General features: G+C 51.9%; 1 long non-coding RNA gene across 2 annotated transcripts in view; it reads right to left on the reverse strand.

Moving 5' to 3' along the window:
• The window catches only part of LOC113915801, a 29,459-nt gene extending 19,845 nt beyond the window's left edge, over positions 1 to 9,614 (reverse strand). Inside the window, exons 1-4 of one of the 2 annotated variants that reach the window (XR_003517812.1) lie at positions 9,244 to 9,614; positions 6,277 to 6,497; positions 5,992 to 6,071; positions 3,900 to 5,269 (exon numbers count right to left, since the gene is read on the reverse strand). This is a non-coding gene — a long non-coding RNA (uncharacterized LOC113915801). Of the gene's footprint in view, positions 1 to 3,899; positions 5,270 to 5,991; positions 6,072 to 6,276; positions 6,498 to 9,243 lie in introns of those variants that run through there. The other variant, XR_003517811.2, reaches the window with a different exon arrangement.
• Positions 9,615 to 11,462: the final 1,848 nt, after the last annotated feature.

The raw sequence follows: 11,462 nt of genomic DNA on the forward strand, positions 1-11,462 counted from the left end.
ACTCTCTCTCCACCATGAGAGGTCCAGGGAGAAAACAGCCATCTTCAAACCAGAAAGATCATTCTCACCAGAACCCAAAACAGCTGGCAACTTGATCTTGGACTTCCAGTCTCCAGAAACCGCAAGAAATTATTTTCTGTTGTTTAAGCCACCCCGTCTCTGGCACTTTATTACAGCAGTCCAAGCAGCCCAATGTCCCTTGTTTGAGTGACTTAACCTCTCCACGTCTCAGTTTCCTTACCAGAAAAATGGACACTCATTAATACACCATAGCATATCTTGAGGCTCCTTAAACAAATAAAGAGCTTGAACAGTGCCTAGCTCTGAGCAAATGTCAGAGTATCGGTCAGGACAGGCTCGATGAAGCAAACATGGTGGGTGCCCTGCACATGTCCCCACGACATTTACCGTGACAGTACCATGGCACCTGCATCTCTCTGCTTGAGGGTTTTTTCTCAGGAGAAAGCACCTGGAAGTTAATGCCCCCCTGAGCAGCTTTGGCAAATGGAAGATAAGAGTTGAAGGATAAACACCCCAGATCCCTCATGCCTTGGGTGGAACAACTCTGAGGTGTGTTCTTGCAGGGTGTAAAAGTCCCAAGACCACCCTCACTTCTACTTCCAACAGCAAGTTTGGGGTTCCCAAGACACCTCAGTTTCAACAATTCCCTAGGACTCACTGATAGCTCTCATACTCCACGTTATGGTTTATTACAGGGAAAGGATACAGATTAAAATCAACCAAGGGAAGAGGTGCAGGGGTCAGGATCCAGGAGACAACAGGCATGAGCTTCCAGGTGTCCCCTCCCAGTGGAGTTGTGTGAACAGCACTCACTAACTTCTTCCAGTAACAATGCATGACAACACTCATGGTGTACTGCCAAACTGGGATGCTCACCCCAGCCTTGGTGTCCAGAGTTTTTATTGGGTCTATGTCATATAGACATGGTTGACCATCCATGAGGTCAACCATATAGCTGACCTCAGTCTCCAGCCCATCCAGAGGTTGAGCTGACAGTGGGTGGCCCGAGGCCCCCACCATAAATCACACTGTTAGACTCTTTGGCCCAAGGTCCCAGGTAAACAAAGATACTCTTACCAAGCAAGACATTCCAGGGTTTAGAGGTCACCTCCAGGAGCAAAGGGCAAAAACCAGACCTCTCTTTGGGTGAGGTTAATCATTTATTGCACACCTCTACAATGTCCCCCAGAATTCTCCTGTGGGTTAGAGCCCCAGTTGCCCACAGCACTAATCTCAACAGTGTGCCCGTTCTTTTCTTCCTCATTTCCTCACTCTCCTTCCTGGGATTACTTCCCAAATAAATGATTTGCCTTTGAATCCTTGCTTCTAGGTGAACCCACTGTTGCAGGCTGAATAATGGCCCCCCCAAAGATACTAGTTCCTGAGCTCTGGAACCTGTGAATGTGACTTTCTATGGCAAAAGAGATTTTGTGAAAGGGATTAGGTTAAGGCTCTTGAAATGGGAGATTATCCTGGATTATCTGGGAGGGCTCTGAATGCAATCATAAGTGTCCTTGAAAGGGGGAAGCAGAGGGAGGTTAGAAGACGCTACACTCCTGGCTTTGAAGACGGAGGAAGGGGCCACGAGCTAAGGAACACAGCACTGCAGCTCTAGCATCTGGAAAAGTAAAATGACTCTCCCCTAAAGCCTCCCAAAGGAGCAGGGTCCTGCTGACACCCTAGTTTCAGTCTAGTGAAACTGATTTCAGACTTCTGACCTCCAGAACTGTAAGGAAATAAATGTTGTGTTCAGCCATCAGATTTGCGGTAATTTGTTACAGCTGCCATAGAATACTATTATACCAGCTGAGACTCTGGCTTATGCTGTAGTAGCCCCAACAGCTCAGTGACTTAAAAGTTTATTTCTTGCTCATGCTACATGACCATTTGGGACCACATGAGGCCTCTGTTTGGGTCATTGTCATGGCAGGATATAGGTTGATGAGGCGGCAGCTCTCTGGAATGTTCTTAGTCACTGCAGCAGAGAGCAGAGGGTCCTGCATCAGCAATTAAATGCTCCACCTTGGCAGTGATGTCATCACTTCTGCTTGCAGGTGACTGGCCAGAACTCACCACATGGCTCCAGCCAACCACAGGGGAACCAGGAAGTGCCACCCATCATGTGCCTGGAAGGTGGAGAGCTGGGAATAGTCAGGGAGCAACATCAGTGGACCCCAGAATTGGATATTACTGGAGTAACAGGATGCTAAGATGGACATTTTCATTCAGGCCCAAAATAAGTAGACACGATGACCAGCGAGAGGCATCAGACCACAGCAAAGATTTCTGAAGTTGATGGCTCACAATGGGTTTCATGACTCTCACCTTGACCAGGGTCTAAAGGGCTTGGGGAAGGCAGGTTTGGAGAGGATTTTATGAGGAAGATTTCTTTGGAGGAGGCTGTGCTGTGAACTTCATGCTCTCCCCATCAAGAGAAAAGGGACAGAGCAGAGTGCCCTCCTCACCTCAAGCCCAGGAAAGAAAAAACATCAGCAGGATGTCCTGGAAAATCTGTGAGTCCCTTGGACTTTGGGGACCTCATGGCCTCTGGAGGGCAGAAGAAAGGGGCTGGTGACTACTCTGTGATCAAACACAGGGTACATCCAGGAGGGCTTCCTGGAGGAGGTGCTGGGACTCCAACTGCAAGCATATGACTGGTTTCAATGGGGGAGAGAGTCAGGCTGAGCAGGGAGCAGCTCCTAAGGGAGAGGCAGGGGCTGGGTAAGAGGTTTCCTTAAAAGCATTTACAAAAGGAAAGCGGGGCCCTAAACACCTGCTAGGCCCAGGAAAGGCAGACACCCCCCCTCCGCTCCGCCAACCCCCCCCCCAGCCAGTTCCACCAGGACCAACTGCCCCCTGGTGTCCTGGGGCTGCCACAACAAAGGACCACAAACTTGAAGGAACACAGTAGGAATTTATTCTCCCTCAGTGCTGGGGGCCAGAATGTGAAATGCAGGTGTGGGCCAGGCCAGGACCCTAAGAGTTCTAGGGCAGAACCTTCCCTGGCTTCCTCCTGTTCCAGTGGCCCCAGGTGCGCCCTGGCTTGTGGCTGCACTGCTGTAATTTCTGTGTTTGCCCCTTTCTTCCCCAGGGCTGTCTCTCCCTTATAGAGACACTCATCACTGGATTTAGACTCCCCCACTTGATCGAGGATGATCTCATCCCAGGATTCTTAACTTAATCCCATCTGCAAGGACATTTTTTCCAAATAGAAGTTCCAGGGGTGAGGACGTGGGACCTATCCTTTTGGGGACCACCACTTGACCCCCCCCACACACCCCCTTCCCTCCCTGAGCTCAGATCCTGAGCATTGACTGGTCCTCAACCTTGGGCTTCTCTGTGTCCTTCCTTATAGAATCCAGTTTTAGCAAGAATCCTGCTAAGTCAGTGAAGCTAGAACCTTCCCTTCCTCCTGATGTTTGCTCCTAGTAATTTTCCATCCACTGCCCCTGACCCTGCTCCTTGGCTGTAAATCAGAACTGAGCCCGGTTCTACACTGACCTCTCTTTTCCCCTACTGCAATAGTTTTTAAAAAACAAAATTTATCTTCATCGCTTTAACATTTGTCCAGCTCTGGTTTTCTTTAACTGTGACAAGAAAGGTGAGCAAGGAGGGAGGGAAGGATGGGCCCCTGCACCACTCCAGGCCCCCAGAACCAGGCCCTGGGGAAGGGGGAGAATATTTAAGTCTAAACCACAATCCAAGCTCAGATCTGGACATTCTTGTCTTGAATCTTGCCTAAGCTGCCTTGTGACTTAAGGCAACCACACGAGCATCTGTGATCTGAGATGCGTGGAACAGTCAGGAAGCTAAGAGTTTATCCAGTTAACACCCCTGCCACCACCTCCCCCCCGCCCCCCCGCCCCGTGAAAGCACGTTAGGGAGCAGCAGGAAGCCAAACTAGAACTGCATTTGATCCCACCCCATGAGTAAGACGGGCTCCCTGCTGGTTCATTTTCCTCAGTGTCCTCTTGACTCCAGGATTCTTCTAGGTCTTTCGCTCTCCCCCCTCACACTGACCTCTCTCCTGCCTTCCCTTGGGCCCTGGGTCCTCCTTCGCACTGGGGCCCTGCCTGCCCTCCATTCCATTCCACAAACATTTATCGAGCAACTGCTGGGTGCCAGGGGCAGGGGTTGGGGAGGTGCCGTGGAGTCAGGAGAGAACAGCAGAGACAAGGGACCTCCCTGGTGGAGCTGACATTTGGGTGGGAGAGTCAGACAAGAGATAAGATAAGCAAGTGAATATCTTTGGTATATCCCAGAGCAGTGAGTGCAATGGGGAAAAAGAATGGGGTAATGGTGGTTTGTGGTGGTTGTAAATGGGGGAGAGGGAGGGTGTCAGAGAAGGGCTTCCTGGGGAAGAGACACGGGAAGGGAGACTTGGAGGAGGTGAGGGAGGAGGCTTGCAGATATCTGGGAGGAGATAATCCAGGCCCAGGAAATAGCCTGTGCAAAGGCCCTGAGGCAAGAATGTGCCTAGTGAGGAGGCCCATGTGGCAGGAGGGAAGGAGGGGAAGAAAGTGGGGAGACAAGGGCAGGGAGGTGATGGAGGACTTGGGGTTTTGCTCTGAGTGAGGAGGTTGGTATACAGAATGACCCCCCAAAGATGTCTACATCCTAATCCCCAGAACTCATGAATATGTTCCCTCACATGGCAAAAGGGACTTTGCAGATGTAATTAGGTTGTAAGGATCTTCAGACAGGGAGATTATCCTGATTATGGGGTGGGCCCCATCTAATAACACAAATCCTTAAATGCAGGAGAGGGAGGCAGAAAGGGGGTCAGAGAGATGCCATGTGAGGAGGACAATCCCCGCCGGCTTTGAAGGTGTGCACAATGAGTGCAGGCCACCGTTTCAGCTGACATCCAGCAAGAAAATGGGCTACATTTTCTTGGGCTACAACCCCAAGGAGCTAAATTCTGCCAGCACCTGAATGAGGTGAGGGCTCCTTCCCTAGAGCCTGGCGGTCAGCTGACATCTTAGCCCAGGGAGACCTAAAGCAGACTCTGGTCTCCAGAACCTGAGATGATACACGTGTGCTGTGGGAATTCGTGAGGGCAGCAACAAGAAACCGGTCCAAGGTGGGAAGCCGGCTGAGTTCTGAGCAGAGGAGGGGCAACGCGGCTCCGCTGTTCACTAGCGCCCCCTGGGGGCCGAGGGGGAATAGACCTCCAGGCGAGGCCGGGCTGCCCCGAGGCCAGGGTGGAGGCGGCTGCAGGTGCAGGTCCAGGTGGGGCGATGCTGGGCTGCACCAGGCGGGGCCGTGGAGGTGGGAGAAGTGAAGTCCAAGGTTTGGATGTGAGTGGAGAGAGAGAGAATGGTATCAAGTCAAGGATGACACGAGGCTTCGGACCTGGACCTAGCTCCCCCAGTCCTCTCCGGCCCCCTGCTCCACCAGCACCCCTGGCTCCCTCCCCTCCCCCGCCAAACACACACTTCAGGGGTTGGCCACATGCTGCCCTCTCCTCTGAGGCCTGGGCTGTGCCCTGTGGCCTCTCGCTCCTGGCATTCAGCCTCTCCATTCTCAAGACAGGAAGTCAGCTGAGCCTGGGGAGGGGCTGAGGCTGCCAGCGCCCTGAACCCCCGCGCCCAAAACAGGCCTGGGAAGCTGCCTCCTCCCTCCCATCCGAGCCCAGCCAGACTAGCTCCCATTTCTCCCCTGGTCTGTGCATCTCTCTCTCTCTCTCTCTCTCTCTCTCTCTCTCTCTCTCTCTCTCTCTCTCTCCCCCCCTCTCTCTGGAATTTTCGTTGTCCTTATGGTAACTGAATTATCCCATCTCTGCCTCTTGCCGGGGGGCCACCCGCAGCGGTGTGGGTGAGGAGGGCCGGGTCCCAGCTCGAGCTATTAAGCCATCAGTCACCCGTCACTGCCAACTCCCCCGCACCTGGGACCCTCTGCCGGCTGGGCTGCTGGGCCTCCAGACCCTGCAGGGTGGGGCCTCGGAAGAAACTCACAGGCTCTGCTCACCTGGATCCACGGAAAGCCGTCCTGGGTTCTCTTGCCAACCTGGGCAAACCACTTCATCGCTCTGTGCCTCAGTTTCCCCACTTGGAAAATAGAGACAATAACCTTTTTAAAAAAGATTTTTTAAAAAACTAATCTCTACATCCAGCCTGGGACTGGAACTTACAACCCTGAGATCAGGAGTCCCACGCTTTACCAACTGACCCAGCCAGGCGCGAGAGGTAATAACATTTTTGTTGTCATTTTGGTTTACTGTGAGGATTACATGAGTGAATATGATGGTAGTACCTGGCACATAAGAAGTCCTTTCTAGGATTTGTTGCTATGATTGCTGTCCCGCTCCTAGCATTCACTGGGGATCATCTACCGCTGATAGAAATCCAAGACTTGGGCGGCCTGAGTGGCTTAGTGGGTTAAATGCCTCCGTTTGACTCATGTCGCGATCCCAGGGTCCCGGGTTCAGGTCCCGAATCGAGCTCCTTGCTCTCCCTGCTTGTGCGCTCTCAGAGCTGACAAGTAAATAAATAAATAAATAAATTGTTTTTAAGATTTTATTTATTTATTTAGAGAGAAAGATTTTATTTATTTATTTATTTAGAGAGAAAGAATGAGACAGAGAGAGAGCATGAGATGGGGAGGGTCAGAGGGAGAAGCAGACTCCCTGCTGAGCAGGAAGCCTGATGTGGGACTTGATCCCGGGACTCCAGGATCATGACCTGAGCTGAAGGCAGTCACTTAACCAACTGAGCCACCCAGGCGCCCAATAAATAAAATCTTAAAAAAACAAAAAAAGAAATCCAAGACTTTTGGCTGCGGGTTGGGGGTGGGTGTGTTTATGGGGAGCGTGGCTGTACCATCTTCCAGCCTGTACCTCATCCAAGTCAGAACTGGAAATTTTTTTAAAAAGCCTCCAGCAGAACCTTAACTACTGCTGAGCACCCCACATTTAGTGGTACTCATTTCAGATAACAAGGCTCAACGCTTTGCACCGGCTGTTCCCTCTGCCTGGAATGCTCTTCAGGGCCATGTGCCACATGCCTGCTCTTTGCCTGCTTCAGAGCTTGGTTCCTCAGCGAGGTCACCCAGTTAAACTTGCATGCGGCGCCCCGGTCGGCCCCAGGTGTCCGGTATTACTGCTTCCACAGCGCGCATGCGCGGCCACCTAATGCACTGTTCGCCATGTTTGCTGGGTCTGTCTGTCCATCCCACTGGAGCATCAGCCCCAGGGCAGGGGTGTATTCCTTCACCATGCCACACAGTAGCTGGCATGAAGTAAATGCTCAGTAAATACTTATTGAGTGAATGAATGCATTCCAAGGCTGCTCTGCTCTGGGCCTGTCAGCAATCCTGGGCTTTTGGGGGGTATAGGGGGTGTGATCAGTCCTGTGCAGGGACCCAGCTGGTCTTCCATCATCTTTATGTGGATCTATTTTCCTTCCTCCCTCCCTTCTTTCCTTCCTTCCTTCCTTTTTTGAGGTGAAATTCACCTAACATAAAATCAACCGTGTTAAAGTATACACTTCAATGACATTTAGTACCTTCACAATGTTGTGCGGCCATCACCTCTATCTGATTCCAGAACATTCCCATCACCCCAAAAGGAAACCTGTACCCATTAAGTCACTCTGCAATTTTCCCTGTCCCCCTGGCCTCTGGCGACCACCAATCTGTTTTCTGTCTCTATAAATTTACTTATTCTGGACATTTCACATAAAAGGCATCATGGTGATCTTTTGTGTCTGGCTTCTTTGAGCATAGTGTTTTCAAGTTTCAGGCACATTGTAGCGTATGTCAGTATCAGTAGTACTCCTTTTTAGGGCCAAATAATATTCCAATGTACGGATGGAGCACATTTGCTCATCCATTCATCTGTTGATGGACATTTGGGTTGTTTCCACCTTTTTTGTGGATCCTTAAAAGACACCCTTTCCTCTGGGCCAATGAAGGGTGTGGTGAGGGGAACAGAGGACATCAACCCTTGCTCTGGCTTCTGTCTGGCACTCTTGTGCAATGAGCAACCGGCACAGCTCTTCATGGCAGCTCTGATGGTACCATGAGCATCCCCACCAGCTCAAAGATCAAGTAGCCAGGAGCTGTGCCTCCTCACCTAGGCTTTCAGACTGCCAATCCCTGACCTCTATGGCCTGCTTACCCCTGCGGAAGATCTGCCAGGGAATTGGGCCACTCTGGGTGGTGCTCCAAGCCCCCTCCTTCCCGTTGCCCCTGGCTGGGCCTTCCTGGCCTTCCTTGCCTCTCTAGACTCTGGGGACCCTCGTGCCCCACAGCCCCTCCCCCATCCCTCCTCTGCAGGGTCTCCACTCAGCCTGGAGTCCCACACCCGCTGACTTCTCCCAACCCTCTCTCTGTGTCTCCAGCACAGTGGCTATTTTTATTTTCCCTTCTTATTAAATTTCCAACTTCTGCAAACACCATGGCCCCTGCCTGGCCGCCCCCCCACCCTTTCCCTTGGAGCGGATTTGATTCACTTGCGTTTTATTAACAGATTAAAAAAAAAAAGCACGCAGCTGCCACCACACTGTGCCTTCTCTGCTTTCTTGGAGGTTTAGAAAGCCAGAGGGAGGAAAAGCAGGCTGCAGGGTCCCTCTGGGGGTTTAAGTCCACCCTCCTCCCTGTATCCCAGCACATGTAGACCTTTCCATCACAACCTGAAGGCTGAGGGGGAGGGGCTGGGCAGTGAGACTGGGCTCTTTCCTGAGTTGGAGGGATAATTTGAGGGGTGTCAGGCCCGTGTGATCCCCCAGCCAGCACCTGGTCCCAAGGTGGAATTGGAAATTAAAAAAAAAAAAAAATCAATCCATATGGAGGCCCCGCCCCCACAGACACTGGGTGGGGAGCTCCCCAGGTAGGCCTTGGAAGTGGGGGCTTAGATTTGGAAGCCTCCACACCAGAGCTGGGGTTGCCTCCACCCATTCTCCCTTCCGGTAGCTGGTGGGGAGCGGGGGGCGGCGGGGGGGCGACACAGAAGGTTCCAGGCTCCCTGACACCACCTACCCTGGCAGAGCTCTCTCAGCTTTTTCTCCCCAGGAGATTCTAATCCCAGTCTCCTCCCCCCACCCCCTGCCTCCGAGAGCTGAGAGCCCAAATTGCTTCTTCATGCCCCCAGGGTGTTTCCCCCCCCAAAATTCTTTGTGGCAGTCACTATGGCAACCCAGAACCCAGCTGCACTTTATTTCCTCAGGATATAGGATGGGGGGTAGGGAAGTAGATGGGTGGGTGCAATTGGGACTTTCATACCCTCTTTCCACTTCTGATTCTCCTCCTCCACAGGGCCTGGTCCCGCCTCGGTCCACAAGATATTAGGCTGCTGGTCTGGGTGTCCATCCTGGCTTCCTGGGCTGCAGCTCCCCACAGGGTCCCTGATCCATTTGAGAAAGGTTCTTCATCTGGCCAGAGTGCTAAGGTTAAATGATGCCCTGGATCCCAGTGGAATTCCTTTCCTCTTCTTTTTTCTTCTCTCTTCTTCTCCAATCCCGTAATCAGGGTAGGCTGGGATGGTTGGGCATGTTGGACACTGCACAATGGGACACAGAGTGAGCTCAAGCCATGCTGTGAGTGCCCCTTTCTCCTTTGCTCAGGGGCACCTTATAGACTAACCTCTGCCCTGCTGTAGCTGACACTGACTCTCAGTTCACTATAAAGAGAGCCAACTATTTCAATAACAAATTTCAGTTCCAGTCACACCCCAAAGCAGAGGAGGAAGGAAAGCCACATCAGAAATTTGAGGTTTTGAACAGTACAAGCTACAGGTCCTATGAGATCTAAAGAGAGCAAACATGGACAGGAGGAATTCTAGAGGGGCCAGAGCTGGAGTCAAGGACCTTAGAATGCCTTGGGGGTAACCAGAGAGGGACAGGAAGTCATTATCAAAAGTCCCAAAGAAGTAAAAGAGCTGGTGTAGAATGACTGCCAGACTGACCCAGCTCGATGCCCTCACTGTCTACACTCTGTGCCTCAGCATTGAGTAGCTCCTGCCATCAGGAGGTGGGGCCTATTTCTGTACCCCTGGAATCTGTATCCCTGGAATCTGGGCTAGCCTTGTGACCTGCTTTGGCCAATCCAGTGCAACAGAAGTGCCCCGGTGGTCCTGAATCTGGGGCTCAGGAGCTGCTGCCTGTTTCTGCTCACCAGAAACCCTGCCTCTGTCACCAGATGAAAGCCCAGGCTAGCCTGCAGAAGGATGAGGGACATCAAGGAGACAGCCCTGTCGTTCCAGCTGAAGCCATCCCAGACAAACATATGGCCAGCCGAGCCCCAAACATGTGACAGAGCCTGACCTGGGTGAATAAAGAGTCCCTCCCAGACCCACAGCTGACCAAAGACTCATGCAGGAGCCCAGCGAAGACAGAAGAACTGTCGTGCTGATCCGTAGACAGTGGGACCATAATCAAGGCTGATGGGCTAAAGCCACGGGACTTGGGGGTTGTTTGTTATGCAGCATAAGGGGCAATAGGTAACTGACACAGGGTCTGACTGGCACACGGGTGCATTAGGCGTAACTTGTCCTTCCTCACAGAACTGGACTCAAATCTAACAGGCCTGGATTTGCTTATCATCTCCTTCCCTTTCTTACAAATTCTTCCCTGTTCCTTCATTCCCTGATATCTAGCCACATTCCCTTCACTCTCCTGCTCTCACTTCCTTCAGCCACAACAGATGATCCTCACACCCTCCAAGCTTGTACCCACTTCCAGGCCTTTGTGCCTGCTACCCACGCTCCCGCCTGAAACTTCCTCCCCTAGATCTTCACATGGGTCCCTCCCTCGCCTCGTATGTCCCTGCTCATGTGTCTCCTCCTTTAAGAGGCCATCCCTGCCTCAGACAGGCATGCCGCCTTCTGGCACGTCATCAACTCCTTCCTCTAATTTTTGTGGTTGTTATTCACGGCACTTACCACTACCTGAAACTGTCTCCTTCCCTTCCTTGTCTCACTTCCCCAGGCCCCTCCCCATGCTTCCCAGGGCCACCTCCCAAATAAACTGCATCTGCTCTCAAACCCTTGTCTCAGGGTCTGCTTCTAGAAGGAACCCAACCCAAGACATCTAAGGGAAGATTCTAGATTCGGGACAAAGACACTCAGTGGTGCTGGGTACTTCTGCTGCTCCCACCAGGAGCCACTCATGTCCAGCTGCGCCACATTTAGGGATGCTAAGGTTGGCCTGGGGCTTCAGATGGGGGCAAAAGAAACTTCCACCAATATACTCCTCATCTGCCCTTTCCCCGGTGATTTCACCGTCCATGCATGAGCGTGTCCCAGATCCATGATTTCATTACCGGTTGAAAAATAGCGCCGTTCCCAGGCTATCGGGGCGTTTTCTCATTTATATATCCGTCTCCTTCACCAGGCTGGGAACCTCCTGCTATAGCTAGCAATAGAGCTACTTCTGTACCAAGGAAACATTTGCTAAAAGTACTTGAATTCTGGAGATGGAAACCACTGGAAAACAAATCAAACA

The sequence above is a fragment of the Zalophus californianus genome, chromosome 1, assembly GCF_009762305.2.
Source record: "Zalophus californianus isolate mZalCal1 chromosome 1, mZalCal1.pri.v2, whole genome shotgun sequence".
NCBI classification, from domain to species: domain Eukaryota; kingdom Metazoa; phylum Chordata; class Mammalia; order Carnivora; family Otariidae; genus Zalophus; species Zalophus californianus.